We start from the raw sequence: 15,311 nt of genomic DNA, 5'->3' as shown, positions 1-15,311 counted from the left end.
CTTCACTCCCTGAGAGCAGCGCCCCACACAGGAGCGCCGGGGCTGCTCTGCGCCCCCCCCTATCTCCTCCATTCCCTCGTCCCCCAGTTCCCATATATCACCCCCCCCACCTTCCCCCTCCCCTCCCGCTCGTTTATTTCAATATTTATACACCACATGCTTGGCTGTCAGCTGCTGCTCACTTCAAACTGGAGGGGGGGGGAGATGAGCGTGGAGGGCAGTTTCCGAAAAGGGATCTCTGACAAAGGTGATAAATATTTTAAGGCTCAGAGGGGATCGGAGAGAAAGAGAAGGCTTCTCTTCCAAACATCTCTCTACTCCGTGCGGGGCCGGGTAAGAGAAGCCCTCCTTCGACCGCCCAGAGGCTCTGGGTTCAGAGAAGGCTGAGAAGACAGAGGCAAACTTCCACACATACACGGGGAAAGGTGTGTGTGTTGCCGGGCAGACCGCGGCGAACGAACCGATTGGCGTGTCTTTAAAATCTGGAATCGGCTACCGCAGAAGGTAGCTAATATTTTACATTTAAAAATGAAAGGGAAGCAGTTTAATCTGTGTTTTGGGAATGGAGAGAGGGGCTTTGTGCTCACAGTCCCACTCTGCAACCTCGGTCGAAGGTATTCTACTAAAGCATTTAGGGTGGTCTTTCTCTACCTAGGCTTGATTTTGTACAGTCACATTGCCTCCCCACCCCCTCCCTTTCCGTATTTCTGAACATCTCTTGATATTAACTAAACCTCTGAAATACACTTTTAAAACTGTCACCTTTTCTTTCTTAGCTTGAACTCTATTCAGTATGAAGGCAAAGTTCTTGGAAAGTGTACCTGAAATGGATCCCCCCCTTCCCCCAAAACTGGGAAGAGCGTTTTTTTTTGTTTTCCTCCAGATGGTTGTTAAGGAACACAGAGTAAATCCACAGCCTGAGTCTTTTTTAATTTTTTAAAAAATTGTGCATGAATTTTTAACAATAAATATATCTCTAGACATATTTCAAAATGGGGACAATACCAAGGCAATGATTTTGAGAGCATGCCTTCCTTAATTCTGTGCCTTTATTAGAAAAAAAGAGCTGTTTTATAATAATCCTTATAATAATAATAAATCCATAGAAAGTGATCTAATCCCAAAGGTAGCATAACATGCTTTGTTTTTGAATACAGACCTCACCCAAAAGGTATCAGGTTGGTAATGATAGGAAATATAAAATTTCCAGTTACATTTTAGTTATTTGTTGAAACAAAATACTTCCAAAAGATTATCAGGATTTGGCGGGCCTGCAGAGGAATGAGCAACAGTCTTTCTATACTTGGGTTTACGTGCAGTATGCGTTGAGTAATCTCGGCAGAGAGCATTCAGTTGGTTTTACAAAGGATGAGAACATGTAGGAGGAGGTATCCTGGGGAGCCCCAAGGCCCCTTTATGCACCAAAACAGCAGTTTGAATTGTACCTGAAGGGTGGATTTTGGAATACCAATATAACGTGCTGCTCCTTGATTATCTGTCCCCTTGGATGACCACTTGGTTTTGGACCTGATGAATTATTCAGGGAATCATTTTTTTAGCCTTGAGATTAATGAATGATGGTTGTCAGCCTGGCCATCTCATTGGTTTGAAGTGCTGCCATTTGGAAACTCAGGATCTATGATGGAATCACGGGCTTCTGAAGGCCATGAGTGACCTTTACTACAGTATATAGTTACATATATCATGGATGTCAGTTATCATGTAGCCTTTCTGATGAGACAGGCCTTCTCTGTCTTTCAGGAAATGCTTTTACACCAAAGGCTGTGATCAAATTATGATGGAAGTCATGCAGTTTACCCATCGTACATCATACAGTTTACCCACTGCCTGTGCTGGATCTACAACAGCTCTGCCTGTTCTACTGTCACCCACCTTTGCTGTTTGTATGAGCAAAGGTGTTCTTCCCTAACGCATTCACATTCAGTTGGATCACAGCAGTGACAGAAACTTTTTGTCTGACAGAGGGCTCGAGCCGTACCACTGCTGTCAATGGACACACCAAGCCTCAGAATAGGAAGGAAGTAGGTTTCTCTCCAAAAGGACTTTGTCAATCATTACTGCTTAGTATGCCGCACAAAAGAAAGATAATTCCTTATGAATCCTAAAGGGATTAGACAGATTCGTGGAGGATAGGTCTATCACTGGCTACTAGCCATGGTGACTAAAGGGAAACCCCACATTCAGAGGCAGTAAACCTCAATGTCAGTGCCAGGAGGCACCAGCAGAGGAAGGCCTCAGCCTCTATGCCCTGTTGTTGGCACTCCATGGTAACTGGTTGGCCACTGTGAGACAGATTGCTGAACTAGATGGACCACTGGTCTTCTTATATTCTTAACTGGCTGTTTAGGAATTTGTTCACTGCATTCTATATTGTGTGGACTGTAGTTCTTCAGCTACTTACTCAGGGACAGTGAAGGAGAGAAATGTAACCTTGAATTAGAGGCTGAATGCCACACAAAAAAATCAAAAAGTTTGTGTTCTTGCAAAAAATTGTTGTGAATTCCAGAAGCATGATGGTTATCTCATTAAACCATGGCCTGTGCAATGTAGCTAAGATAAAAGTGAGTAGGTTAGGATGTGCACTAAAGTTAAACGCTGGTTTGGGACAGCACATGCACCTTGGGACCCTGTATGCAAGTACCATGTATCATAGAAAGAGCTTTTTCCTTCCCTCCTGATTTTGGGGGCGTTCAGCATCTTTGCTTAGCAGTTATGGTTTCAAATGATGATTTCATACCTGTTGAAAGGTTGATAAAAAAAATTGAGTGTCCATCTTTAGACATGGAGAGATAATATTAAAAGGGTCAGTGCAAAAAGCTTCTTCACACTCTTCATGAACATTCACATACGTACAGCTTAGAGTGCTTAGCCAGGTGAGTTTCTAACACTCCATGAATGAGTAACATATTCTTTTGTCAATAAATGGTGTATTGTCATCCTCTTCAAAATCTCTTTGACTGAGTGGTCTGTGGATATGAAGGGCAATACACTGTTTTCACATGTTGTAAAATGGTGAGTTTTTCGTGTAGATAGACTAATTCAGTTTATATGGAAACTTAAATGGGAAGACTGAGAAATGTTTGCCTTGTGAAATAGTGCTGCAATGGATATTTTAGAAGTGCTGGTTAGTAATCCTTTATTCATTCTTTACTGTTTATAATTCAGATCAACTTACTTTGGAGTAATCCTGATCTCATAGATGTCAGTGCGATCCTGGAGACATACATCTTACGTCAATCAGTTGTGAATTGTAGCAGCTGTATTGTACACATGAAGGACTAAACCAGACATGTCAAAAATATGACCTGGGGGCTGGAACCGGCCCTCCAGGGCTCTTATCCAGCCTGCAAGAAACTGAAGGGAAACCAGGCTGAATGTGAACTGGAAGTGCCTATATTAGGGTATTATACCTCCTGCTGAGGTCCCTACCTTCTCCAAATGCGGCCCTCACCAGGATCTTCCCCCAGATTTCCCAGGATTGTCCCACCTGGAGTTGGCAACCATAAGGGGTGAGGAAGGCAATTTGGCTCTGAGCTCTGTGTAGCCAGTTCCCTTGGGGCCTGCCTGTTGCCCCTGGCTGAGGCACTGAGCCAGGATGTGCTGCCTGCCGCCATCTCCTCCTCTTCCAGCCAGAGCACATTGGGTTCCTGCCTCTTCCACCTCAGCTACTGGAATGATGGCTAGCTATTCATGTGTCTCAGGCAGAATCTCTTTGGCCTCATCTCCCCAAACCCAGACAAGTGGCTCCCCAATTGCAGGCAGCCCAGGGAAGACACCCATTGGCATAGGCGCCTGTGGAAAGCCACTGGCCAGCTCTCCAAATTTGCCCACTTATGTAAACATGTCAATGGAAAACCTGGCTGGGTGGGCACACTGTGCCGGGCAGGCTGGCTAAGAGAAAAAAGCCCAGTGCTTATGTAAGGGATGCAATGCATGCAGAACGCTAAGGGTGGAGGAGGCCCGCCGTGAGTCAGGTGAGCCAGACCCTGCTAACCCCCTGGCCCAAATGTGCACGGCTCCTCTCCTGCCTCCCTCCCTCAGCAGTGTGGGGAGGATTAAATAAGAGGCAGAGCCAAAATCCACACACGCTCCCTGCATGCAAGTGCTGCCTTATGTAGCAGTCTGAATGGAAGTGGGAGGCAGGCGTGAGACATTCAAAAAGCACACTGGGTTTGCACATGGCTGAGGCGGGTACTGGATGTGCATCTGTGTACTTGCACATAGGGAGTAATATTTTGGGTGGTTGGACAATGCCATGGAGGTGGCAGAAAATAAAAGTCTACAAAAGACAAAGCGGAGCCGGCATCTTTGGAGAGCTGGCAGTGCTTGAAGATTGCTTATGGTGCTGGGGAGCATCACAGTTCTTTCTAGTGGTTCAAACTTGTTTTTGAATTTGGAACTTTGACAGAGAGAGGTGTGGGATTGTGTGGCTGCCTAACTCCCCTCCCCAAAGCCTGTGGCCTTAGCAATTTCTTTAAGGCTGGGCTTATTGGGTTCCCCCAGTTGATGCCACTTGGCCATCTGTCTTTGGCAGCTGCACCTGCAGCAACAGAATGTAGCACTTCATGCTCCAGCTCATCAAAAGCTTTTGAAATGTGTTAGTCTTTGAAGAGCCACAAGAGTCTACAGTTGTTGCACCTTGATTGTCAGGCAATAGTTCTCTGTGCTTCTTGTACATATTGAGCAAAGGGTGGTTAGTTAGGTGCTGAGGAGGGGTGTGGGTCGTGGTCACTGGTAAATATCTCTGGTACCTGGCATTACATTTTATGGCACATATGGCCTGCCCCAACAAAGTGACATTTCTGTCAGATCCAGCCCCCATAACAAATGAGTTTGACCCTCTGGACTAAACAATCCAATCTGTGTAGTGCTCCTTATGGGCTAAACAAAGGTTTGCCCATTTTGATCTCTCTTAAATTTTGAGCTTAAAAGGAAATATTTCACATTGCTGATTTCAGAGGTTAGGGGTTGGATCCTATGAACTTTTTTTGCAGGTGGAAGGAGCCACTTTTACTGAAAAGGCTATGGTGGGGGGTTTGAGGACCTATGCGAACAAAAACCATGCAGGAATGGGACTGCATTGTAAAGAAGAATTAGGCAAGACTGAATGGTAAAACTGGTAGATCCCACCCAACAGTCAAATCTATGTTTATCTGACCCTCTATTTTCAGCTTTCCCTCTCCCCCCTGGTCTGGCTGTTAGCATATACAAGTGGGAACCTGCAACGACTTGTGAGAGGCATCTCCCTCCCCTCCCCCACTATTTACTCTTTGCATCTTTCCCTTTCTTGAAAGCCCCCATAGCTTCTCCCCTTTTCCTGTTTTCTTCTCTCGTAGGGTTGCCAACCTCTAGTTGGGGGCTAGGGATATCCTGGAATCATAATGAATTTCCCAACTACAGATATAAGTCCCCCCTTAAGGTTGCCAGTTCCAAGTTGGGAAATTCCTGGAGATTTCAGGGTGGAGCCTTGGAAGGGCAAGGTTTGGGGAGGGGAGTGACCTCAGAAGGAGATAATGCCATACAGTCCACCTTCAAAAGCAGCCATTCTCTCCAGGGGAACTGATCTCTGTCATCTAGAGAGAAGTTGTGATTCCAGGTGATCTCCAGTCCCCATCTGGTGGTTGGCAACCCTAGTTGCCCCAAAGGAAATGGATGCTTTTGAGGGTGGAGGCTATGGTATTATACCCTTCTGAGGCATCTCCCCTTTTCAAACCCCCAGCCTCCCCAGGCTCCACCCCCAAAATCTTTAGGAATTTCCTAACCTGGAGTTGGCAACTCTGTCTTCTTCCCACGCAACAGCCAACCTACCTGTATCTGCTCCTCTGTCTTAAACTTTACCTCTCATGCCCCCCAGAAGCCTCTCCATGGGAAAACTGTGGCCCAATTGTGTGGTGCTGGCCACTGGGCAAGGCCCACTAGCATGGTAGGGAACCTGCAAGGACATGGTCAGGCACCTCACTTTCCCTTTATCCCCTTCCCCACACTATTGCCTCTTTCCCTCCTCCTGGCAGCTTCCATATCCTCTTGTAGTTCCCTGCCTTATTCTCTCCTTGTCAGCCATTTACCAACCTACCTTTCATCTGCCTTTCATCTTCAGCTACATTTATTTACTTCATTTATACCTCACCTTTCTCCACAGTGGGGGACCAGGTCTGTAGCTACAGTGGGGCCCCTTGGGGCCCGGCCCCATCACTCATCAGCCAGGTCCCACAAGGCCTTGCTACTGGAAATAATTCTTAAATTCATTTTTAATTATTTCCGTAAAGTTGTCCTGTACTGCATACTGTGCCCTGCCTGCTTCCTGATTTGCTGGTAACCCTACATGTGACACTGCCAGCTCTACCTCCCTCTCCACCCTCCCTCCCTACCTGTGCATTTCCAGGATCTCGGCAGCAACATGAGTGGTGGCAGTGGCGGTGATGCCAGCCATTCGGCTTCTGGGGGCAGCTGCTTTTTGGGAAAGGAGCGAGGGGCCCTCGGGGCTGGGTGGGAGGATTTGTTTTCCAGGAGTGCCTGTTGCTGGGTGGGGTGGCCAGTCCTAAGCCCCACGTGGGAGTGATTGGGAGGGGGGACTGCTCCCCTCCACCTGTGACCTGATCCAAAGATGCAAGTAAGCAGGGGGGAGGTGTAGATGGAGGTAAATCACCCTCAACTTCTTGGGGAGGGCCCCATTGACTCCTGCTCCCCCATAGAGAGAGAAAAGCTTCCCTGAAGACCCAGGAATTCCCACACCCCCTTTAGGGGGCAGGGGAGAGATGCCAGCCTCCAGGTGGGACCCTAGGATGTCCCAGAATTACATCTGGTTTCCAGACTACAGAGATCTGTTTCCCTGGAGAAAATGGAGAGTGGGCTCTATATGGCACCATAGCCACCAAAGTTTGATGCTGTGTCAAAATGGGGGGGGAGCTTAAAATACAATTCATTTTTTGAAGAGCTGCGATTCATGATTGTATTATTATTATTATTATTATTGGGGGGGCTGCCCCACAAGAAAAAAAATATGCCCTGCAAGCCAAAAAAAATCCTGGCTATTATCCCTCTCCCTTTCTCTTTATCCTCACAATAATCCTGTGAGTAGGTTGGGATGAAACTATATAACTGATGTGCATTTTAAAGAGTTTTAAAAGCCATAACCAGCAACGTGAACTGAACTTGGAAACAGACTGGCAACCAATGTAGCAATTATGGGCAACATATGTTCCCAGCGGCTAGTCCCTGACAATACTCAGGCTGCTTCCCGTTGGACCAATTGTAGTTTCCAGGTTGTCTTCAAGGGCAGCCCCATGTGGAGTGTGTTGCAGTAATCCAACTGTGAGGTTACAGAAGCATGGATCAGCATGACAAGACTGGCCAAGACAAGGTAATGAGAAAGTTCACAAATCAGATACAGCTGATAGTGGGTGTTCCTGACCCACATGCCAACCTGCTTTTCAAACAGCAAGCAGGGTCCATGAACACCCCCAAGGTCTTAACCTGTCCTGAAAAAGCCAACATTACTCCATGTAGGACAAGTGGATTCAAACCCTCTAGAATATTAGCTTTCCTAACCAGTATGACCTCTGGCTTCAGCATGACCTCTGGCTTCAGTTCTTCCTGAGCCACTTGACAGCCTCAGAGTACCAGTTCAGAACCAAATGGATGTATCAGGAAGCTGGGGTAATGACCTATAGAGCTGAGTGTCATCTATATATCGATGACACCCAGCCCCAAAGATCTAGACAGTCTAAATCCAACCTCTTCTCTTCTTATGTGTATGTATAATACAATATAATAATATATTATCATATAATATAATAATAGCTATATATGAGCATGGGTGAAAGAATGGAACCCTGTGGCATTCCACAAGACAAATTCCTCTCCATTGGTTCTGCACCTTCAATGGAGACTCTTTGTGTCTGGTCAGACAGAAAAGAGTGAAATCACTGAAGAGCTATGCCATTAACTTACGTATTCAAGATGGTGGATAAGAATGAAGTGGTCAACTGTGTCAAAGGTTGCTGAGAGGTCCAATAGTCTCAACAGGGAAGATTATCCCGTCGAACTTTAAACAAAGATTTTCTGCTAATGCAGCTAAAGCTTTCTGGGAACCAAACTTGGGCCTGAAACCAGATTGAAGTGGATCAAGTTCAGTTGTGTCATCCACACAAGAGCTGCTCTGCCACCACATGTTCTATCACCTTCCCTAGAAAAGGTAAACTGAAGACTGGCTACCTCATCCCTAGCTAATTAAGGTTTTTTGAGTAGAGGTCTAGTAACTGCCTCCTCCAAAGCGCTGGGGAGAGCTCCCTCAATCGGAGAAAATGACACCCCAGGTAATGGATGTCCTCTCAACTTGGCCTCCAAGTTGGAACAGAGGAGAGAGATTTTGTCAAAAAAGAACTTTGCAAAAACATCACAGTTAGGGATCATTTTTATCACTGGAAGGGTCAGACATAGGTGTAATAAGGTCACAAATTGCTTTAGACAGTTGAGCTGGGCAAGATTCTTCTGATGCGATGGTGGCAGAGAAGTAAGTCTTCACTGCCATCACTGCCACCTAACAGGCCTACAAATGGGCTCTAGGACGTACTCTGTCTGGTTCATCCTGAGTCTTCCACAAATGTCACTCCAGTTGTCTTCCAGTCCCCTTCATATTGCCCAGTTCTTTGGTAAACCAAGGAGCTGGGGGGCCTCACAGAGCATGGAAGAGGACACCAAAGAGCCACACTGTTTATGGCCACAGTCAGCCCATCATTCAGAGGCCTCCACAGAGTCCCTGGGAAGGCTCTCAAAATACACCAAAGACATCTGGAAATTGACAGGATGCATTAATCTCCGAGGGTGGGACATCTGAATTGGTCCACCACCCCTGCAGGGAGGAGGCAACAAGCTCAATGTGCCATCCACCCTGCCCAACTCTGCCAGTTTGGTGTAGTGGTTAAGAGCAGTGGACTCTGATCTGAAGAACCAGGTTTGATTCCCTACTCCTCCACATAAAGCCAGCTGGGTGACCTTGGGTCAGTCACAGTTCTCTCAGAACTCTCTCAGCCCCACCTACAGGGTGTCTGTTGTGGGGAAAGGAAGGGAAGACAATTGTAAGCCACTCGAATGCTCCTTTTGGTAGTGAAGAGTGGGGTATAAAACTAATTCTTCCTCCTCCTCTTCTTCCTCTGTTGCTTCTCATGCACTTGTGGCATAGAGCTTCCTTTCCAGAGAAAGCTGGTGTATTGTAGGTAGAAGGGTCTATGCCACAAGTGCAGATGAGGAGCTTTGGATGACTGGTAGGGTTGGGAGTTCGTGGCCAGGGTGGGCTTGAGGAAAGTGTAAAGTGCAACGGAAGAGAGAGTTTTCACAGAGAGGTGGAGACCCATGTAATCCCTCAGGCAGCCTATCAAATGCCGTTCCTTTAGGCTATAGTACTATGCACACTGACTGATAAGTAAGCCTCATTATGTTCCATGGAGTTTAGTTCAGAATATGGTCAAACTGATCAGTACAACTTCATTGGCTCACATTTCTTCCTTAGTATCCTTGCCTTCACTTCTCTTGCATTGTGCCTTTTCTATATTGTTTTTCCCAAACAGACACATTTACCACTGTACACATCTTGGGAAGGTGATGTTGTTTTTGGCTTATTTAATAAAACATAACTAATGATGTGATATGAATGTATGAATAAATGTATACATATATAAAAAATCATGAATATTGGTCCTGGAACTGTGCCAGGAGAACATAAGAACATAAGAGATGCCAATGTTGGATCAGGCCAAAGGCCCATCCAGTCCAACACTCTGTATCACACAGTGGCTAGAAATACCAGTGCCATCAGGAGGTCCACCAGTGGGGCCAGGACATTAGAAGCCCTCCCACTGTTGACCCCCCCCCAAGCACCAAGATGACAGAGCATCACTTGCCCCAGAGTCCCAGAGGCAGTGGTGCATGCAGAAAGACCACCACATTGGGTAGTGGGGGCAGAGGTAAGAATCCTGACAATCAAACCTCTCCTTTAAAAAAAAAGTTTCTAGCACTTATAGTTACAAAAATAAAGTCTGAATGTGCAAATGCAATGATTTGATCTGTAGCCATTTTTAATTGCAATCAAAATCTTATCAATAGAAAGTGAAACAAGTTGTAATACTATTATGCAACTTCTCTTTCTTTATGATATCAGGGCCCTGTGGGACCCACTACAGTTCCGCAGGGCCTGTAAAATGGAGATGTTCTGCCAAGCCTTTGGTTGAGGCGGCAGGTGTCTAATTACATCGGCCTTCCCAGCTCCACCCTGCCTTGCACCATGAATGTTGTGCTATTGATGGCGGTTTTACCCACTTACACAGTATTTGGTTCATCTTGGGCACACGTACAAACAGTATTTGGGGAGCACTTGTTAACCATGCCTGATCTCCATCTTGTGAGTTGTGTCTGTTGAATAGGTTTTAACATCGTGGAATTATGTTTTAATTTTTAATTGTTTTATAATTGTCGGTTGTAACCCGCCCTGAGCCCTGCTGCGCAAGGGAGGGTGTGATAGAAATCCAATAAAATAAATAAATACTCGTTTCTTCTGCAGTTGCTGTCTCCATCCTACTGTATTACCACTGTTTTGTTGCCTGTGTTGAACAATGGGCACATAAAAATAGTGTGTGTGTCAGGGAAACAGATTAAAGCAGTGGGGGGGGACAGGTATTTTTATTTTAAATTCTGTTATGAAGATATACATCACTCAAATCAGTGACCAAATTAGAGGGACAGCATACAAAAAATATGCCATAAAATACTATTTCATCGAGGTTACCGTGTTTCCCCGAAAATAAGACACTGTCTTATATTTATTTTTTCTCAAGAAGACACACTAGGGCTTATACCACAAATGCATAGAAATCCTGCTGGGGCTTATTTTTGGGGTAGGTCTTATTTTTGGGAAAACAGGGTACATGCACTTAAAGCATGTCATGTTACAGAGGGAGAATCATGCTTCTGTAAACTTTGTGTGCATGTACACATTTTGTATGTACTAACAGACAATGTGTGTGAATATGTAACTAGAGATACAAGGTGTGTCACTAGAATATTACAGGGTTTTCAGAAGCGAAAAGAAATACCAGAAAACCAACTCTTTCACATCTGCCAGATGCTGAATTCATGAATCTGTGCTTTCTGTGCTGTAGCTGATGACATCATAAATGCTCAGAGCTGTGCTGGGAGCAATATCAAGAAACCGCAGTTCACCTTCATTAGCCCACCAGGAATCCAGGAAGCAGCGGAGATAGGGTACAGTACTGTCAACCCTAAACATTCAGAAATGATCAGTTAGGCTCCAGTAAGTCCTCTGGCTCAGAAAAGTGCTTCTGTTTAAGCAATTAAGGTATTTTCTTGGGCTCATTTTGGAGGAATCATGCCTTCTGTTAAATTACTATAATTATGAGGTGCTAAAAGAAAATGTTTGTAAATGATCCTTGTGTTCAATAACTGTCTTTCCATCTTTGTTCAGAATGTCGTGTATGAGCTCTGAATTTTTGGGGGGTCACTGGAAGTTCACCAACAACGATATTGTTGGATATGAACTTCTTTGGATACAATGCAGTTCAAACTGATAAAAGCCTGTCTGACTGGTTTGGCATGTGGTAGGTTCTTGCTCAAGTTCCTTTAGAGAGGTGCAAAAATCTTTATATGAATAGTTGAAAATTGGGCGGAATCATTTGTCCTATTGCAGTTGCAATTCCAGATCACAATGACCATGCCAGCCAAATTAATCAGATTGGATGTCAATTTGGAATGTGAGTTTCACACATTAATTGGAGATGTGAGTTTGCTGACAATGGTAAAAGGACAGACCTGTTGAGCTATGTGGCAATTGAAACTGGAGATTTAAAGATTAATTGTGACATCTGTGCAGTAAACTTGAACTGGCATGGTTTCTGAAGGGAACTTGAGTCGTGCAAGGATTTGAAAATGATCTGTTAGAGGTCATTTGCTCCCTCACGCAGTTCCAGTTCCAAGGCTGCAGGATGAGAAAGAAGGAGAGGAAATGATTACAGTCAATCTGGTTTGTGGTGTAGACATGTCTCAGTCTGGGTAGTTTGAAAGGACCATGGTTCTTTGGTAATAAGGGGAAAATACTTTCAGTACCTCCTGAGCAAAGATCACCAGCTAATTTGTCACATTTGTTAAGAAGGAATAACTGGCAGTTATTCCTGTTTGGTCCCTTTTATTTAATCTAGCAGTAACAGAAGTGCAAAACAGCCCTGTGCCCACTTAACATCTTCTCAGCCATTCAGTTGCCAAAAAAGGGTCTATACCACCAACTGTAAGTATGAAAAAGCCAGTGACATTATAGAATTCAGACAGTTGCCTACTTTAGGCCTAGATTACATTATATCTATAGATGGTGATCAAAAGAAGTTGCACAGCTATTGAGTAGGCTTACCAGCTGCTCCTGAAAATAAGTATTTACAGCAAATGTGAACAGAACATTGGAATAAAAGGCAACCCACAGAAATAAAACTATTGGTTTAATAGATGCATCTTTAGTATTTATTTAGGGAAAGTATGATTAGCTAGCTTTAATCATGTGTTTCAATATATGGAAGAGGCAGGAGCTTATGTAGGGTATTTTTTAATAAAAATAACTAATTTTATTTATCCTGGCTAACTACATATATTTACATAATGGAGAAATTTGGTTAATATCAGAACACTGGGGGAAAGTACAAGCACTGCAGTTGTGAAAAATATGAACCAGTCTGATGGTACTTGCAATTTCCCATCCTAAATTACTCTTTTGAAATTTGCTGAACCATTGTGAATATGTTTCCTATTTTTGCTGGTTGACTCATAAGGGGTGAACATTTACTTCTCAGTATCCAGGTTTTTTAATTCCTTGCAACATCATATGGTTCTGAATTTTTTGACCATAACAACGCTAAATATATGAGGTAATGAGAATTTTTGTGATCCAAGGGCTTGGCTCATTTATTCTTCCATTATAAGAGACATGGTCAGTGCTGTTGGGTTTTCATTGAAAGGCCTATCTGAAAAGTTTTGCTTTGAAATCTTCAGATGAAAGGTTTGAATTATAGTTGGTTGTGCCCCTGGAACACCTTACACTGTGCTCTGGCATGGGAATATGCAGATTATAAGAATAAACTGTATGCTTCCCTGACATTGTTCTCCATATTGCAATGGGGTATGTAAGAGTATACTGTAAATATCTATACAACACTTCTCTCACACTTCTCCGATTACAGCAGAGAGGGGATTCCCATCTTAAATCTATTAGTGTGCCTTAGACACCAACCCTAAGCAGGTCTACTCAGACTCCTACTCACATCTATTCAGTGGGGCTTATTCCTAGGAAAGTATTCTTGGGATTTCATTGTTAGTCATCTTTACTTCTGTTTGCTGGGAACAGGGTTTTTATTTTTTTTAAGCTTCCCCCTTTAGTTATTGGGTAGGAACTGGCCTGCTTTTCTACTCAGTCTTTCTCAGTTCTCCTCCATGTCCCACATGGGTTTTGTACATGCAAGTCCCACGGTCCCCAGCATAACAATTTTGGGGTAGTCTTTTTCCTAGTAGAAAATTATAAAAAACAAAATGCCATTTTATTTATTCCAACAGTATCATTGTTGACTCAGAATTAATCCCCACTGAACTCAATAGGCTTTACTCCCAGAATAAGTGCATAGGATTGCAGTTTAGCGCTGCAACTCAGCCAGGATCTGTAGCATTTTTGTTGCTCTTCCATTGCTGCCCTCACTGCCCATAACCTTGTTTTATGATCAAAGAAGGGGTAGCAGGAAAGTAGAGCAAGGCTAATAGGCTTTCTCATGTAGTCTCCACGGGAATGGTCTTTTCATAAGTGTCTTGAACTTGACCTCTTTTGAAAGGCACAAAGGTCCAACGCACATTTAAAAAGTTATATTTAAATTTTAATTTTTTTTAATTCTGCAAAGCCATTTAATAACAGACCCTCAAAACACAAAGCATAAATCTTTCAGGATGGTTACAGAATTAAAACTGATGGACGAAGCAAAGAAGAAGTTTAGCAAATGCCCTGAAGCAGCTTTCTCTCCTTTTTCTATATATGTCTTTTTGATAAAGCAGATTCACTTGATTTTTAGAAAGAAAGCTTTACTGTGATTTTATCAACACGATACTAAATAAGAAAATACAACTTTGCAAAGAATAGAGTCTAAAAAATTTTCATGCCCCACCCCTCATTATAAAAATGTTCTTGGTAGTGAGGCATTTGGGGCATTAGAAAGATTTACAGTAACAATATAAGTGGCTATAATGAACTTGGGAGCAAGGGAGTGTCGTTATGATAGAGATCTTCAGGCAGCACTACTAGTACAAATATTTAGGGACACAATCTCCTTTCAATGAACCTGAATACTAATATTAACATGAGCAGTAATTACAGGTACTCAAGCTAAAGCATATTTTGCTTATTTTTATTTATGAGAGTATAATACTTATTAAAGGTGTTAACTTTAACAACACTGGAGATTAGAGTCATCTGTCCGCAAAAATGAGGTCATCAGTGGCTGCAGTGGTGCTGAATTTCCAGTCTTCCCGATAATATATTCATATTGCATATTTTAAGTTTATTTTCTATATTCTATTAATTTTAATTTCCTGTTTTTCTTGTATCTAGTCCATATAAGATTTTTTTAAAATTATCTGTTCATTTATTTATTTAAATAATGTATAACCTTCAGCTTTTCCTCTCAAGCCAGCTTCAACAATTAGATACAAAAATAATTAAAATACAAATAACCAACAAAGGCCATACAGCCAATAATAAAATCAGGAATAAAACCAGCATCCAGCATAAAAAGTGATTTGAATAAAAATACTCAGGGCATATTAAAGTGACAGTAGCATTCATTTAGGCCCACCAGGATGTATTTAGAAAGACCAAATAGAGAAAGAAGATGGGGAATCAACAGGAAGACTGAAGAAATAAAAAACTGTTTTTGCTTGGCATCTAAAATATAGCAAGCTTACTAGCAGGCAACTTTCTGTGTGGAGGGAGGTCTACCAATAAGGTGCCACAACTGAAAAGGCCCTGCTTACTTTGTTCAGTCATCTTTCCTCTGCAAGGGAAGGCATTCAAGGCAGTGCTGCAGAAACAGAGCTTACAGGCAGGCACATATGTGTAATTCTCCTTGAGACCCTGCGAGAAAGTAAATGAATAAATGAAGCTGAGTGTAGTTAATCCTTCAAGTACCATTTCATTTTTTTAAAAAAGGCAAAGCTGCTTTTTCATAACTATTGTGCCTCTGCTGTGAATATCTTTGAAT

Source organism: Gekko japonicus, unplaced genomic scaffold (genome assembly GCF_001447785.1).
Source record: "Gekko japonicus isolate JY-2015 unplaced genomic scaffold, Gekko_japonicus_V1.1 scaffold162, whole genome shotgun sequence".
NCBI classification, from domain to species: domain Eukaryota; kingdom Metazoa; phylum Chordata; class Lepidosauria; order Squamata; family Gekkonidae; genus Gekko; species Gekko japonicus.
The sequence above is the reverse complement of the archived record's forward strand: the minus strand, read 5'-3'. Positions refer to the sequence as shown.